Genomic DNA, 14,754 nt, shown 5'->3' with positions numbered 1-14,754 from the left:
AAATTCCACCATCATAAATTACAAAACAACCATAACTTTTAGTCCTTAATAGAAAAGGAAGCAATAGCACCAAGAGTCTTTCTTTTCATCCTATGGTAAAACTTCCCATCTCATTCCATGAAATCCTGGCGTGGTACTCCAGATGTTTAATGTCTGTCCAAAGATGCAGCCAATAATCCAAGTTTCCAAGGACAAGGTCATACTGAACCCTTGTTTCCTGTGAGCTTCTTCAAGCTGCAACAACCCTCTTAGCAATTTCTCTTAAGTGTTAGGCCAAACAGCCACCATATTTGAAGGAATACCTTGTAGGAGTTCAGTCAGGCTGGTCCTACCCTCTGAAGGCATTTAAAATGTCTTCAGAATTCTCTTATAGTTGAGCAGCTGAACCTGGGAGTAAGCTCTGAAGGCATTTAAATGCCTTTAGAGTTCACATGGGTCAGTCCAGGGTGGTGGTGGTAGGCTTCAACAACATTTAAATGCCTTTTGGTGTCCACATAAACCCTCCCTGAACCTTATAAACCTCCCATGGAGGTTCATGGAGGGTTCATGGGAGGTATATTCTACTGAACCACTAGTTCTGGAAGCACAAACCATTTCAGTTCGTGTCCATCCCTAATAGCTACAGGTGCAGGTGATTTTAAAAGAGGATTAGATTCATGGAGGTCTATCAGTAGCTGCTAGAGAAACCTCCACATTCAGAGGCAGTAAACATCTGAATACCAGTGTCAGGAAGCTACATCAGAGGAAGGATTCAGTTCCTATGCCCTGATATTGCCCCTCCAGAATAACTAGTTGGCCACTGCATGAGACAGGCTCCTGGACTAGATGAGCCACTGGTCTGATTAAGCAGGGCTTTTCTCATGTCCTTAGTATTTTAGTGATGATTTTTCTATAGTAATTTGTTGGAAACCATAGCTAAATGTTTTATTTTGTTGAGGTAAGAGGTGGGGTATATTTTAAAAAAAAATACTTTCCATATCCAGCTTCTGCATTTTGAAAAGCAATTTTGTTAGAATTTACAGGAAACCTCCTATATACGTACTCCCTGAGTATCAAAAGCTATAATATAGAATGTTCAAAAACTGCAGGACATTATTTAAATTTACAATTATTTCCAACTTTGGCAGTTTTTCTCCAACACTTCCATTATCTATAGAAGTCCCCTGAGGAAAAGTTGGAGATATTTACCAGTATATATATTTAAAACATATCTGAGAAATACTGAATCAATTTAACATCAATATTTTCATGTCAGTTGGTGCAGTGACTTAATGATCATCAAAAATAGTGAGGAGTACATTTTGTACATACAGGTTCTGCCGTATGAATCTTTCAGCAAAACATACCTGAATATTCATACTCACTCAGAATGCAAGTTGACTTCATGAATTTGACAAATAATTTACATTGAATCCCAACTTTTCTCATTATTAAAAAGTAGCCATTTATTTTCCAGTATCATTGTAGGCTGACATGAACAAAAATGCCTCCCGCGTTGGTGATCTGAGATCTCTTGATTTACAGTGGTCTGAATAAAATTGTACAAGAACTACCACTCCTACAACCAACATCTTTTTTTATAATTAAAACCCATCTAACACCATTTTACAATGGAGAACATTAATTATAATGGTTTTCATTCTGGAATAGATGAACAGTTCCATACTACACAGTTCAATACTAAACACAGTCAAATGGGTCTAGATACGTTTAACATTGAACTAGAAGTAAATCTGTTAGTTAATGTTTGTATTCCTAGTTCTCAGAGATAGGTTCCACACATGTTCCTAGATGTTAATAATAAAGTTTTGCCACTCTTTTTATGCAATATTTATTTTCTTTGTAGAAAGGTACTGAAATAAGAAAGCAACTCTTGGATCCAAACATGAAAAATAATAGCCCAAAACAATTTTGCCCAGTAAAAGAGGTTTCAGATACAAAAGATGGAGGTTATCAGGGCTTTTTTTGTAGCAGGAACTCCTTTGCATATTAGGCCATGCACCCAGTGGTGGGATTCAGCCGGTTCGCACCGGTTCTGCAGAACCGATACCTAATGTGCCTCGGTTCGGCAGAACCGTTTGTTGGTCCGGCGAGCAACAGCAGCAGGAGGAGGAGGAAGGGGGTCACCTTTGCTTTCTGTGCCCCAATGAAGGTGGCCGTGCAAAAGATGGCTGCAGCAGCAGCCCCGCCGCAGACAACAAGCAAGCCCCGCCAGGTGCTGGAGCCGGCCGGGAAGCCACCGCCGCCTGCCGCCGCCGGGGCCAAGGGCTCGGGCCGAGAGCAGCCATCAGGGGGCTGGGCCCTGATGCCCGCCATCTGCCCTCCCTCCTGCAAAAAAGTCAGGCCCACCGGCTGCCTCAAGCCGCCCCGTTGACCATCTGGCGAGCAGCAGCAGGAGGAAGGAGGGGCTCCTTCACTTTCTGCGCCCCGATGAAGGAGGCCGTGCGAAAGATGGCTGCAACAACAGCCGCGGCAGCAGCCCCGCCGTGGGCAACAAGCCCTGCCGGGTGCTGGAGCCAGCTGGGAAGACGCCGCCGGGGCCAAGGGCTTGAGCCGGGAGCAGCTGTCGGGGGGCTGGGCCCTGGTGCCCACCATCTGCCCTCCCTCCTGCAAAAAAGTCAGGCCTGCTGGCTGCCTCAAGCCGCCCCGTCGTCCATCCGGCGAGCGGCAGCAGCAGCAAAAGGAGGAGGAAGGGGAGGCGTTTTTGCTTTCTGCGCCCCGAGGAAGGAGGCCGTGTGAAAGATGGCTGCAGCAGCAGCCACGGCAGCACCCCCCCTCCCCGCGCGCAACAAGCCCCGCTGGGTGCTGGAGCCAGCCCGGAAGCCACCGCCGCCTCTCCCCGCCGCCGGGGCCAAGGGCTCGGGCCGGGAGCAGCCGTCAGGGGGCTCGGCCCTGGTGCCCGCCACATTACTAGGGGACAGGAACGACCATCGGCAGCAGAGATATTGTTTAAAGCACACAAATGACCGTATGTAAACCTGTGCAATTGAGCTGGGACCTCTTTGTTCTACATTGGCTGACCAATGATGAGTGAAAAGCATACAATTTTTTGCGTGGAAAGTTTATAGCATTCTATATGTCTGTACTTTTGCTGCCCACACATAGAGCCTTAAAGGCTTGGGCTGCGAGCAGCCATCGAGAAGCTCGGCCCTGGTGCCTGCCATCTGCCCTCCTGGAGCGCCCACCCCTGCCCCCACCCGGGCTTCTTGGCGCTGGGAGCCGCGGATCGCGCCCCCCCCCCCCAGGAAGGAGGTCGTGTGGAAGATGGCTATGGCAGCAGCCGCGGCAGCAGCCACCAGAGAGCCAAGAGCCGCCCACCGCGGCTCTCCAGCAGAGAATGTGTGGCGGCAGCGCAGTCAAGAGGGAAAGTTCCAGCCTGGGCGATCTGCCCGCTGAAACTTCATTTCCCCATCACAAATAGTCCTCCAAAGGCAGCCGTGAGTCGTTTAAATATGGTATATTACAGGCGACCTTCGGGAAGGAGGGGGCGGGCCCCACTGTAGGTGGGGCTAGGGAAAGCGCTGGTAAGCCGGCTTCCTTGCTTTATGAATTGAGCCGAGTGGGAAAGAAAGGTGTGAGCGTGAAGGGAAAGTGATGACGTCTGTTGCACGTCCCATCTCGAACGCATGTTGTGAGCCCTGGAGATCACCTAGCCAGGCATGGAAGCAGCTGTGGTCGCCGCCGCCCTTTTGTCTCGGAGGAGCAAATCCTGCCGTTGGAGTCACAGAATCATAGAGCTGGAAAGGACTAATCATCTAGTCCAACCCCCTGCACAATGCAGGAAACTCACAAACACCTCCCCCAAATTCACAGGATCTTCATTGCTGTCAGATGGCCATCTAGCCTCTGTTTAAAAACCTCCAAGGAAGGAGAGCCCAGCACCTCCTGAGGAAGCCTGTTCCACTGAGGAACCGCTCTAACAGCGAGGAAGTTCTTCCTCATGTTGAGACTTTTTTGCCTTTTTTCCATTCCTGGCATTGTCAAGATTCTTCCAACTGTGTTGACTCTCTGATCAGTGGCATCACTCTTTGGCTGCAGCTTGACTCACAGCTTTTTACCTGTTCGCAAACTGTTTGTACAGTGAGGGAAGTTCCCATGCATGCAAGGCATTTGCAGCATATGGTATATAAGAATGCAGAATTTCTCAGAATCGGCTGCCTGCAACTCAACACACGCAATCTAAAGACTTCATAATATCCTTTCCTTTTTGATCCTTTTGCTTTCAGGCCAGGGAAGCATGGAAATTGTCCCATTGGTCATCAGCGGGGGGAGAGGAGGGAAATGTCTGTTGAGTACTCATGATTTCCTATGGAGATTTATTCCCATAGAAAATAATGGAGAATTTATCCACGGGTATCTGGGGCTCTGGGGACCCTGTTTTTTGAGGTAGAGGCACCAAATTTTCAGTATAGTATCTAGTGGCTCTCCCCAAAATAATCCCTAAGTTTCAAAAAGATTGGACTAAGGGGTCCAATTCTATGAGCCCCCAAACAAGGTGCCCTTCTCCATTATTTCCTATAGAAGGATTTAAAAGATGTGCAGTCCCTTTAAATGTGATGGCCAGAACTCCCTATTATGCTTGTCACACCCTTGTTCCTAGCTCCATCCCCAAAGTCCCCAGATATTTCTTGAATTGGACTTGGCAACCCTATTCCCTGTGCTAATCTTGAACTCCCTGATTGTGTCAGGTGCAGTTCTGTATGCCCCAGCAGCTGGCTCATCCTCATCAATGCAAATAAGGCAAGTGAGGATGCCAATCAAATAGCAATATGGAAATATCTTCAATAACTGTCAGGTATTTAATATTATAAATCTTTCTTTAAACATAATCTAGTTGTCTTTACTTCTTTTACTGTTCTTATTGCAGTATTTAATGCGTGAATTATTAAACTACCTTTCGGTATATCTTTTGGTATCGTTAAAATGGTCATTAGGACATAGAACCTGTTGTTAATTTATTTGAATCCCACCACTGCATGCACCCCTGATGTAGCCAATCTTCCAAGAGCTTACAATAGACCCTCTAATAAAAGCCCTGTAAGCTCTTGGAGGATTAGCTACATAAGAGGAATATGGCCTTAATATGCAAAGGAGTTCCTGCTACAAAAAAAGTCCTGGAGGTTATATTTATGCCACTGCTCAGTTTTATTTATATCACATTTCCCTTCCTATTGGTGACCCAAAGCAGATTATAACATCACATTTGCCTCCTCCATTTTATCTCCACAATAATTACCATGTGTTGTAAACTAAGCTAAGAAAGAGTAACTAACCCAAGGTCACCCAGCGAGCTTCCAAGGCAAAGTAGTGATCAAAACCTGAGTCTCCCAGGTCATAGCGCAACACACTAATTGCTACACTACACAGGTTTACTTCTTCCATTGTTTCTTTAAGGGCATTTGTTAAATTTAAAACTCATTCATTTTAGGAAGGAAACTGGGAAAGCTAAATGGAAATATTCAATGTAAAAAGGGGGATGGCAAATTGACAACTATAGTCAGGGCTTTATTTTTTTGTAGCAAGAACTCCTTTGCATATTAGGCCACACACCCCTGATGTAGCCAGCCATCCTGGAGCTTACAGTAGGCCCTGTACTAAGAGCCCTGTAAGCTCTTGGAGGATTGGCTAAATCATGGGGTGTGGCCTAATATGCAAAGGAGTTCCTGCTACAAAAAAGCCCTAACTATAGTGATCTATTTTACTTTTAGCTACCATTCACCCAATCCAAGGATAGTATTTGGCCCAATGTTTCAACGTTATCTCTTTAAGAGACCAGGATGAGTAACCTGTGCTGCTGACAGCTGCAAAAGCAATAAAGCATTGAGTACAAAATAAATAACTAGTTAATGTCTTCCCCCCTCTAGGAGGGTTGACTGGAGAACAGATGGTGCTAAGATGCTGTTGCATCTCAGTGTCACCTCAAATAATCCTTCTTTCAGGTTCCTTGGAAATAGCCTCTTGCCAACTTCCTCTGCTAATGCAGAAATTAAATTCTACTTCAGCAGAAGAGACTTAGGTAGGGGGAAAAATCAATTGTTGTGATTTCTGACAAATCACATTGAAAATCTGTTCAAGGTTAGGCCATTATCAAAATGGATATTCACAGAACCTTGGAAAGGATAGCAAGTTACTTCTGTGGTAAAAGGGAAAAGAGAGATGCATGACACAAATGCAGTATATTTTCTCACTGTGTATTAGTGATATGCAATAATACTTTACTATTATAGCAACTGTAAGCCCACACATATCTCCCAGGAGGCAAAAAAAATTGGATTTGGTAAGAATTATTTCTGAATGCATGTTTTTAGAATTAGAATATAAGCCTTGTATGAAAATGCTTTTATGACTGAGCAATGATCTGTTTGAAAGAAAATATATGAAAAAATGATATATAATTTATGCCTGAGATTTGTATCCCACCTTTTTGCCCTCTCAAGGACCACCTAGGCTAGCAAATTAAAACATATATCATAAAATCACAGTTTAAAGACATTTGAAATCAGTCTTTCCCCCCCAAACCACACAAGTCATTAAAACCATTAAGAACAGAACAAAAATAAAGTTATAAAAACAATTAAAACTTTGATCAGGAAAGAGAGATCACTGAAAGAGTGACAAAAAAAAAGTCTGCACTCACAAATAGAAGACTGCAAAAGAAGGGAACAGATGAATCTCCCTGGAGAGAGAATTCCAGAGTTTTGTTGTCATGACTGAGAAGTCCCTCTCCCAGATTGCCACTAACCTAAACTCAGGTACGCCCAAAGCAGGGCCTCTGAAAATGACTGTAGTAGTTAGGCCAGTTCATAAGGGAGTATGTAGCCCTTCAGGTATTTTGGTACCAAATCATATCAAGGTCAAGACCAGCATTTTGATTTTTGTCTGGATGCAAATTGGAAGCCAGTGTAAATTAGTCAAGACTGCAGTGATATCATTCCTGTAACCTGCTCCAGTCAACAACCTGGTTCGCAGCATTCTTTACCAATTGAAATTTTCAAACACTTTTTAAGAGCAGGCCCACATACAGCACATCACAGTAATCTCATCCAGATGTGACCAGAACATGCATGTTCCTTTGGGCAGCAGTCTGGCTCTTCTAATGTAAAAGTTGCCAAGATTTCAAAATATGTCCCAGGTCAACACATAGTTCCTAATTGCCTTTTTACGTCACTCTTTCAAACTGTGGCCATAGTTACCGTATATAGGATTTGTATTGGGAGTCTAAATGGTACATGTAGTTCATCTTCTGTAGTCGCAACTCTAAGTATGGAGCGACACATACTGTAATGATTATGATAGCACATATTGTTTAGAAATACTGCCTCCCCTATTTTGTTTTAACAAAAGGCTTAATAATTAAATATACAGTGTACAATTCAAGTTAAATAACCAGCTATTTCACTACAGCAAAGAAGCTTCAGACTCTGAAAACCACAAGAAATATCAGGTATTTCTTGGAAATAAGGTTGCCAGGTCTAGACAGTGAAATTCCTAGAGTTTGGGGGGGTCAAGTCTGGGGAAGGAGCAGTGTGGGAAGGAGAAGGACTTCAACAGAGGTATAATGCCATAAAGACAAGCTTCCAAAGTAGACCAGTTATAATTCTGGGAGTTCTTCAGATACCACCTGGAGGCTGGCAACCCTACAAATTGGAAATCAAGTACGCAGAATTAAGTAGATGGTTCCACTCTATCAGAAATATGTGTTGTTGTTTTGGAACTGTTTGTCTAGAATCTTGGAAGTACAGTCAAGTCAGAAAAGACTGGAGTAGGGATGGGCACAAACTGAGAAAATGCAGTTCTGTTCAGTTCATGGCATGCCCGGTTCACAAACTTTAACAAACTAGTTCAATTCATGAAGTTCATGACGTGTAGAACTGACCCAGGCATGCTGGAGACAACAAAATTCAGGGGATCTCCAGCTGACTCTCCTCTACTTGTCCTCCAAATTTAGTGAGAACTGGATTTACAGGGTCTGAGTTATGCCCGCCCCCCTCAAAGGTGCTCCCAAGAAAGTGTTTTCTGGGGAAATGACTGGCAATTATTTTGACAGGTGCAGGTTCAGGAGATTCAGGAGTTTATAGAATGGATCCTGTGCAAGCTAGAGACATAAAGTTACAGGGGACCTCTCCTGGATGCCCTCCAAGTTCTGCCCCCCGTTGCTTTGAAGTTTTGTAAAAATTTAGTGGAGACAGTCTCTCTGAAAAGTATCCATTCATGAACTGCCACAAACCACCACAAACATCCCTCACAACTAGAAGTTCAAATAGAGGAAAGAATTTGGCCATTAGTTCTGAGGCTTTTTTGCAAATGAAGTCCTGTCGCTCCTTCATGACCTACCTGCCAGTTTTGATACCGTGAGTGAACTGGAGGCCACTTGGCCGTCTTTGGGTTCAGTTTGTGATTCTTTCAATCTGCTCTCGATGTTGACAGGGTCCTGAGAGCTGTTAGACCTACCACTTGCTTACTAGACCCATGTCCCTCGGGGCTGACGTGAGGATCTGGGGCCCCATGAAGAAAATTATCAACATGTCCTTAAAGACTGGGGTGTTTCCAGAGGGCCTATAGGAGGCAGTGGTTATACCACTCTTAAAGAAGCCATCATTAGATCCTGCGGATCCAGCCAATTACTACCCAGTATCAAATCTACCATTTCTGGGTAAAGTAATTGAGAGAGCAGTAGCTGACCAGCTCCAGGGCTTCTTAGAGGACACATCAGCACTAGACCTGTTTCAGTCGGGTTTCCACCCTGTCTACAGGACTGGGAGTGTCCTGGTTACTCTAACAGATGACCTCTGAATTCAGTAGGACCAGGGTGGGTCGGCACTACTGTTACTATTAGATCTCAAACCAGCATTTGGTACAGTCCACTATGATCTATTGACTCACAACCTTACCAACGTGGGAATATGTGTGTTGGCCTTACAATGGCTCTCCTCTTTTCTCCACAGATGAGGACAGAGGGTGGTGCAAGAAGAGGATGTGTCTGTAAGACACCCCCTGGTTTGTGGGGTTCCTCAAGGGGCACTCCTCTCCCCGATGTTGTTTCACATCTACATGCGCTCCCTTGTCCAGCTGGTATTGATTTTTGGGCTAGGGTGTCATCAATATGCAGATGACACTCAGCTGTATTTGCTGTTGGGTGACTGGTCGGCTTTGATCCTGTCATCCTTGGCTGAGGGTCTGGAGGCCAAGGTGGGCTGGCTGAAGCAGAGTAGGTTGAAACTGAACCCCTTAAAGATGGAGGTTCTGTGGCTGGGGGGACTGAGGCTGGAGCTGGAGCACAGATTGCCTGCTCTTGATTGGGTGCTCTTAATACCAGTGCCAACAGTCAGGAGCTTGGGAGTGACCTTGGATGCCTCTTTCAATGGAGGCCCAGGTCACACATATTGCTAAAACGGCATTTTTTCCATCTATGCCAAGCCAGGCAACTGTTTCCTCTCCTGCCTCATTCAGACCTAGCCATGATAATCCATGCGATGGTCACCTCCAGGCTAAACTACTGTAACTCGCTCTAAGCTGGCCTACCCTTGACTTTAACCCAGAAACTCCAACGGGTCCAGAATGTGGCAGTGCAAGTCCTGACAGGAACGCCATGGACAGCACACATTCTACCTGTGCTGCGTCAGCTACCCTGGCTTCCGATTGAGTACTGAGTTAGATTCAAGGTTCTGGTTATGACCTTTAAGGCCTTGAGTGGTCTGGGACCGACGTATCTACGGGACTGCCTCCTCCATTACATCCCTGGAAGAGCACTACGCTCTACTGGTCGAAATCTACTGGTAATCCCTTGCCCTAAAGATGTCCAGCTGTCCTCAATGAGGGCCAGGACTTTTTCAGTCCTGGCCCCAACCTGGTGGAACTCTCTGCCAGAAGACCCTTGAACTCTGCGGGATCTTCTACAATTCAACAGGGCCTGCAAAGCAGAGATGTTCTGCCAGACTTTTGTTTGAGGACAGCGATGGCTGCTGGGCTGGCACTCCTCCCCACCACCTTTGCTTAAGGGGGAAACTGCTCCCAATGCCTGGAAAGCAGAATTACAGCACACTATAAAGTATGTTCATTGGGTTGCAACTGTTTTAAATTACTGGCTTTATTGATTTTATTGTGTTCCTTTTGTTGTACATCACCTAGAGCCTGGCATTGGCCAGGATAAGGCAATTCATAAATTTAATAAATAAATAATAAATAAATAACATGGTTCCAGGCTTGAAGAGCCAATGAAAACCCTTAAAGGTGATATAACTCCCTGTTGCTGGTCAAATTGACCAGGATGAAAGGAAATGAAAATTACTGCAGATTTGTCTCAGCCCCTTTCTCACACCCACAGACCTCAGTTGGTTGGATTGTACTAATCGGAAGTTGGTGTTAGATGCTCACTATGCTTTGGGTTATCTAAAAATAGCAAGGTCAGGTTGCTTTGCTTGCTGCGTCTCCTGCTATCTCTGGGAACTCTCTCTAAGCCACATTTGAGGCCTGAACCAAAGATTTTAAAATGACCAAGGCTTTTAAGGAACCATTTTCTTCACACCACAAACTGCTGTTTTCTGTTCATTTCTTGGCAAGCCCATAAGTGTTGTAAATGCCTTCACAGCCTCTAATCTTCACAGATACCACTGAGACTGTAGGGCTCTTCCCCTGAAGGAAAGTTATCTTAGAAAGGCAGCATTAAATTTCTCACTTTTCAAGAAATAAGAAGCAGAATCATGTTAATACCCTATTTATCTATATCAGTACCCTATTTACATTAAGGAAATGCTAACTGTTTCACACGTTGTTCAACCTCCTGCAAGGCCTTTGTAGAAAAACTGCAGTCACAAATCATACCCTCATTATGAAAAGCTGAGCAAGTTAAATGTGTCTTTACAGTTGAACAATCTCTTCAGTAAATCATCTTCAGTAGAAAATATAATTCAATAACCTTATAAATGCCACTCTCAGTCACTTTCACTTACTGCAGGTTACTTTTTCATGTGCTATTTTTGATTGACATTCCAACTCCTATTAATCACAGATATATGAAAAAAACTAATAATAATTAAAACAAAACTTTAAAGATTCTTTCTGTATTACTATACTGATCCTTTATCCAGGCTTCTCTGGACTTGTGAAACAGGAAACAATCAAAAGAACAATTGTCAATTCAGAGTATTAAATGTATTAAATTCAGAGTATGATGTATTAAATATCAAATACATCATAAAGAAATAAGAATAAATCAGTGATATGTCCTTCACAGCATTTAGTGTTTACTCTAAAGCATACTGGCACCATTTTCTGAACATAGCAACTACTCCAGTATTTTATTTATTTATTTTATCAAATTTATATCCCACTCTCCCCTAATGGGCTCAGGGCGGCTCACAACTGTTTAAACAACATAAAATTTAAAACATTTCCATACATTTAAATCATTTCCATACATTTTACAATCATTACGTTCAAGATGTGCATGATATTCTGATTATTCCGATGTTTTTAGTTTCTGTTCTTATAGTTCAGTGAGATTGCTGGTGCTGTGGAATAATAGCCGCCTCCCCTATTGAAAGCAAATTTAAACAGTTCAGTCTTACGGGCTCTGTGGAACTGTGACAAGTCCCTCAGGACCCTAATGTTTTGGAGGAAGGCATTCCACAGAGTGGGGACTATTACCGAGAACACTCTGGCTCAGGTGATGGGTAATCAAGCTTCTTTTGGTCTGATGATCTTAAGAAGATTTTGGGACCTCGAATGTAATGCTTTCTGGGGTACATATGGGAAAAGGTGGTCCTGAAGATAGACAGGTCCCAAGCCATATAAAGCTTTAAAGTTTACAACCAGCACCTTGAAACGAATCCGGAATACCACAGGCAGTGCAACATTTCCAGCATAGGCTGAATGTGTTCCCGTACAGATAGCTCCATTAACAACCTGGCTGATGCATTTTGCACCAGCTGCAGCCTCCAAATTTGATTCAGAGGCAGCCACATGTAGAGGGCATTACAGTAGTCTATTCTCGAGGTGACCGTTGCAAGGATCACTGTTGCTAAGTCGTTGCGCTCCAGTAATGGAGCCTTATCCTTATCCGCCTAAGATGGTAAAATGCGGATTTGACAGTGGCTGCTACCTGGGCCTCCATTGTCAGCAAAGGCTCCAGGAGCACCCTTAAGCTCTTGACCTTTGAAGCTGGTACTAATGGTGTCCCATCAAAGGCCGGCAAAGGAATCTTCCTACTCAGGCCACTGCAACTCAGGCACAGGACCTCTTTTTTTGCTGGATTCAATTCCGGTCGACTCTTCCTGAGCCATTTCACTATGGCCTGCAATGCCAGGTCCAGATCTTCCAAGGTGCAGCTGGACTGCCCCCCCCCCATCAATAGATAGAGCTGGATGTCATCCGCATACTGGTGACAACCCAGCCCATATCTCTGGGCAGTCTGGGCAAGGGGACGCATATAGATGTTAAACAACATTTGGGAGAGAACCACACCCTGGGGCACACCACATACAAGTGGGTGCCTCTGTAACGATTGCTCCCCTAGGGCCACCATTTGTGCAAAACCTTGGTGAAAACAGGTAAGCCACTGAAGGGCAAACTCCTGAATCCCTGTGTTGGTGAGGTGGCAGGACGGTAGCTGGTGGTCGACTGTATCAAACGCAGCCGACTGATCTAACAACAGCACTGCCAAGCTGCCCTGATCCAGATATCTTAAGAGATCATCCATGAGGGCAACCAGTACCATCTCCGTCCCGTGGCCTGGCTGGAAGCCAGACTGAGCCAAGAAATGGCTTCTTGGCTCAGACTGTCGGCTGAAACTGAATCCGACGAAGACGGAGGTTCTCTACCTGGGTCGAGGCAGTCCGGGGGGAGAGATCCAGCTGCCAGCCCTTGACGGGGTACCACTAATACCGGTCCCTAAGGCCAAGAGCTTAGGTGTGCTTCTTGAGTCCTCCCTTACAATGGAGGCCCAGGTAGCAGCCACGGTTAGATCTGCCTTTTTTCATCTTCGGCAAGTGCGGCAGCTGGCCCCTTACCTGGAGCGCAACGACTTAGCGACGGTAATCCATGCTACGGTCACCTCAAGAATAGATCACTGTAATGCTCTCTACATGGGGCTACCCTTGACGCTAACCCGGAGACTACAACTAGTGCAGAATGCTGCGGCACAACTGTTAATGCAGTACGACTGTTAATGGGGCTGCCGCGATGGGAGCACATTCAGCCAGGGCTGAGGGAGCTGCACTGGTTGCCTGTTGTGTTCCGAGTTCACTTCAAGGTGTTGGTATTAACCTTCAAAGCCCTTTATGGTCAGGGACCTGCCTATCTACGGGACCGCCTTTCCCCATATATCCCCCAGAGAGCACTGCGATCAGGGACAAAAAATCTGTTGTCTGCCCCTGGCCCAAAAGAAGCCAGGCGGTGTGTGACGAGATCCAGGGATTTTTCGGTGGCAGCACCAGAACTTTGGAACACCCTTCCAGAAGCCATAAGGGCCCTGCGGGATTTGTCTGCATTCCGCAGGGCCTGTAAGGCCGAATTATTTTAACAGGCTTTTGCGGTTTGAAAAAGGGCTGCCACCGGACATCTTACAGAATGCTGGCAATCACAGTCGAGAATTTGATACCACCTATACTGTACTGAAATAGCGCCATAGAATGGTTTTAAAGTTGATATATGTAAATTATGATTTTATATGTTTTATGGATTGATTGTATTTTATGATGTTGTAAGCCGCCCTGAGTCCGCTTGTGGAGAGGGCGGGATATAAATGGAAATAAATAAATAAATAAATGGATCTAAGATGGACATATCATCCAAAAATCTCTGTAACTGAACTGCCACTGCCTTCTCAATGACTTTACCCAAAAAGGGCAACTTCAACATCAGCTGATAGTTTGTCAATATGGCCGGGTCCAAAGATGGTTTTTTTGAGGAGAGGGCATACCACTGCCTCCTGGGGCTCGCAATTCTGTCCAGTTAGCACGTATCAACCAGGACGGACACGGGTCCAAGTCACAGATAGTGGGATGTACAGTACAGAGAACCTTGTCGACTTCCTCCAAGCTAAGTGGAGTGAAATGTTCCAGGATCAAACCAGAAGACATGTTCAGGGTCTCGAGTTCACTTACTGTATCAAGATTGGCAGGGAGGTCACAGCAGAGTGACCTGACCTTGTCTGTGAAAAACTCTGCAAAACCCTCACAGCCAATTTCCAATTCCTTATTGTTTGGCTTGCTCTGTGGCAAGTTTGTAAGGGTCCGAATTCTGCTAAATAATTGGGCCGGGTGAGAATTTGCAGATGCAATCTGGGCTGCAAAGTAGGCCTTCTTTGTGTCATGTTCTCTGGGCCAAGGCAGGCGGGAGTCCAAAGCCAGTCCAAGGTCAAAGTCCAGGAAATCAAGCAGGAGCCAAGTCACCAAAGCAAAATCACAAACCGGAATCAGAAGTCAGTGTCCAAAAGCCAAAGGGTCAGGGTGCCAAGGAATTCAAGCAGGTCAGGATCAGGAAGGAGCATGGATGCAAGCCAGAGAATAGACTTGTTGCTTCCACAAGGTTACCATGTCCTGGGTGGGAGTTATATGGGAGCCTCAATCAGCCTGCTTCCTGGGTAGCAGCAACTCTGCTAGAACTCAGGGCTGAGAGATCTGAAGCATTGGCGTGCCTCATATCTTCATTCTGAAAGTTCTTTCTGGAGCCTGCTTCAAACTCTTAAGATGGGAGAGCTATAGATGGGCCAGCTGGTTGTTCGGCTGAGGAACTGGCTGGCAACTCTTCCAGGTC

The sequence above is a fragment of the Heteronotia binoei genome, chromosome 5 (assembly GCF_032191835.1).
Source record: "Heteronotia binoei isolate CCM8104 ecotype False Entrance Well chromosome 5, APGP_CSIRO_Hbin_v1, whole genome shotgun sequence".
Classification (NCBI taxonomy): Eukaryota; Metazoa; Chordata; class Lepidosauria; order Squamata; family Gekkonidae; genus Heteronotia; species Heteronotia binoei.
The sequence above is the reverse complement of the archived record's forward strand: the minus strand, read 5'-3'. Positions refer to the sequence as shown.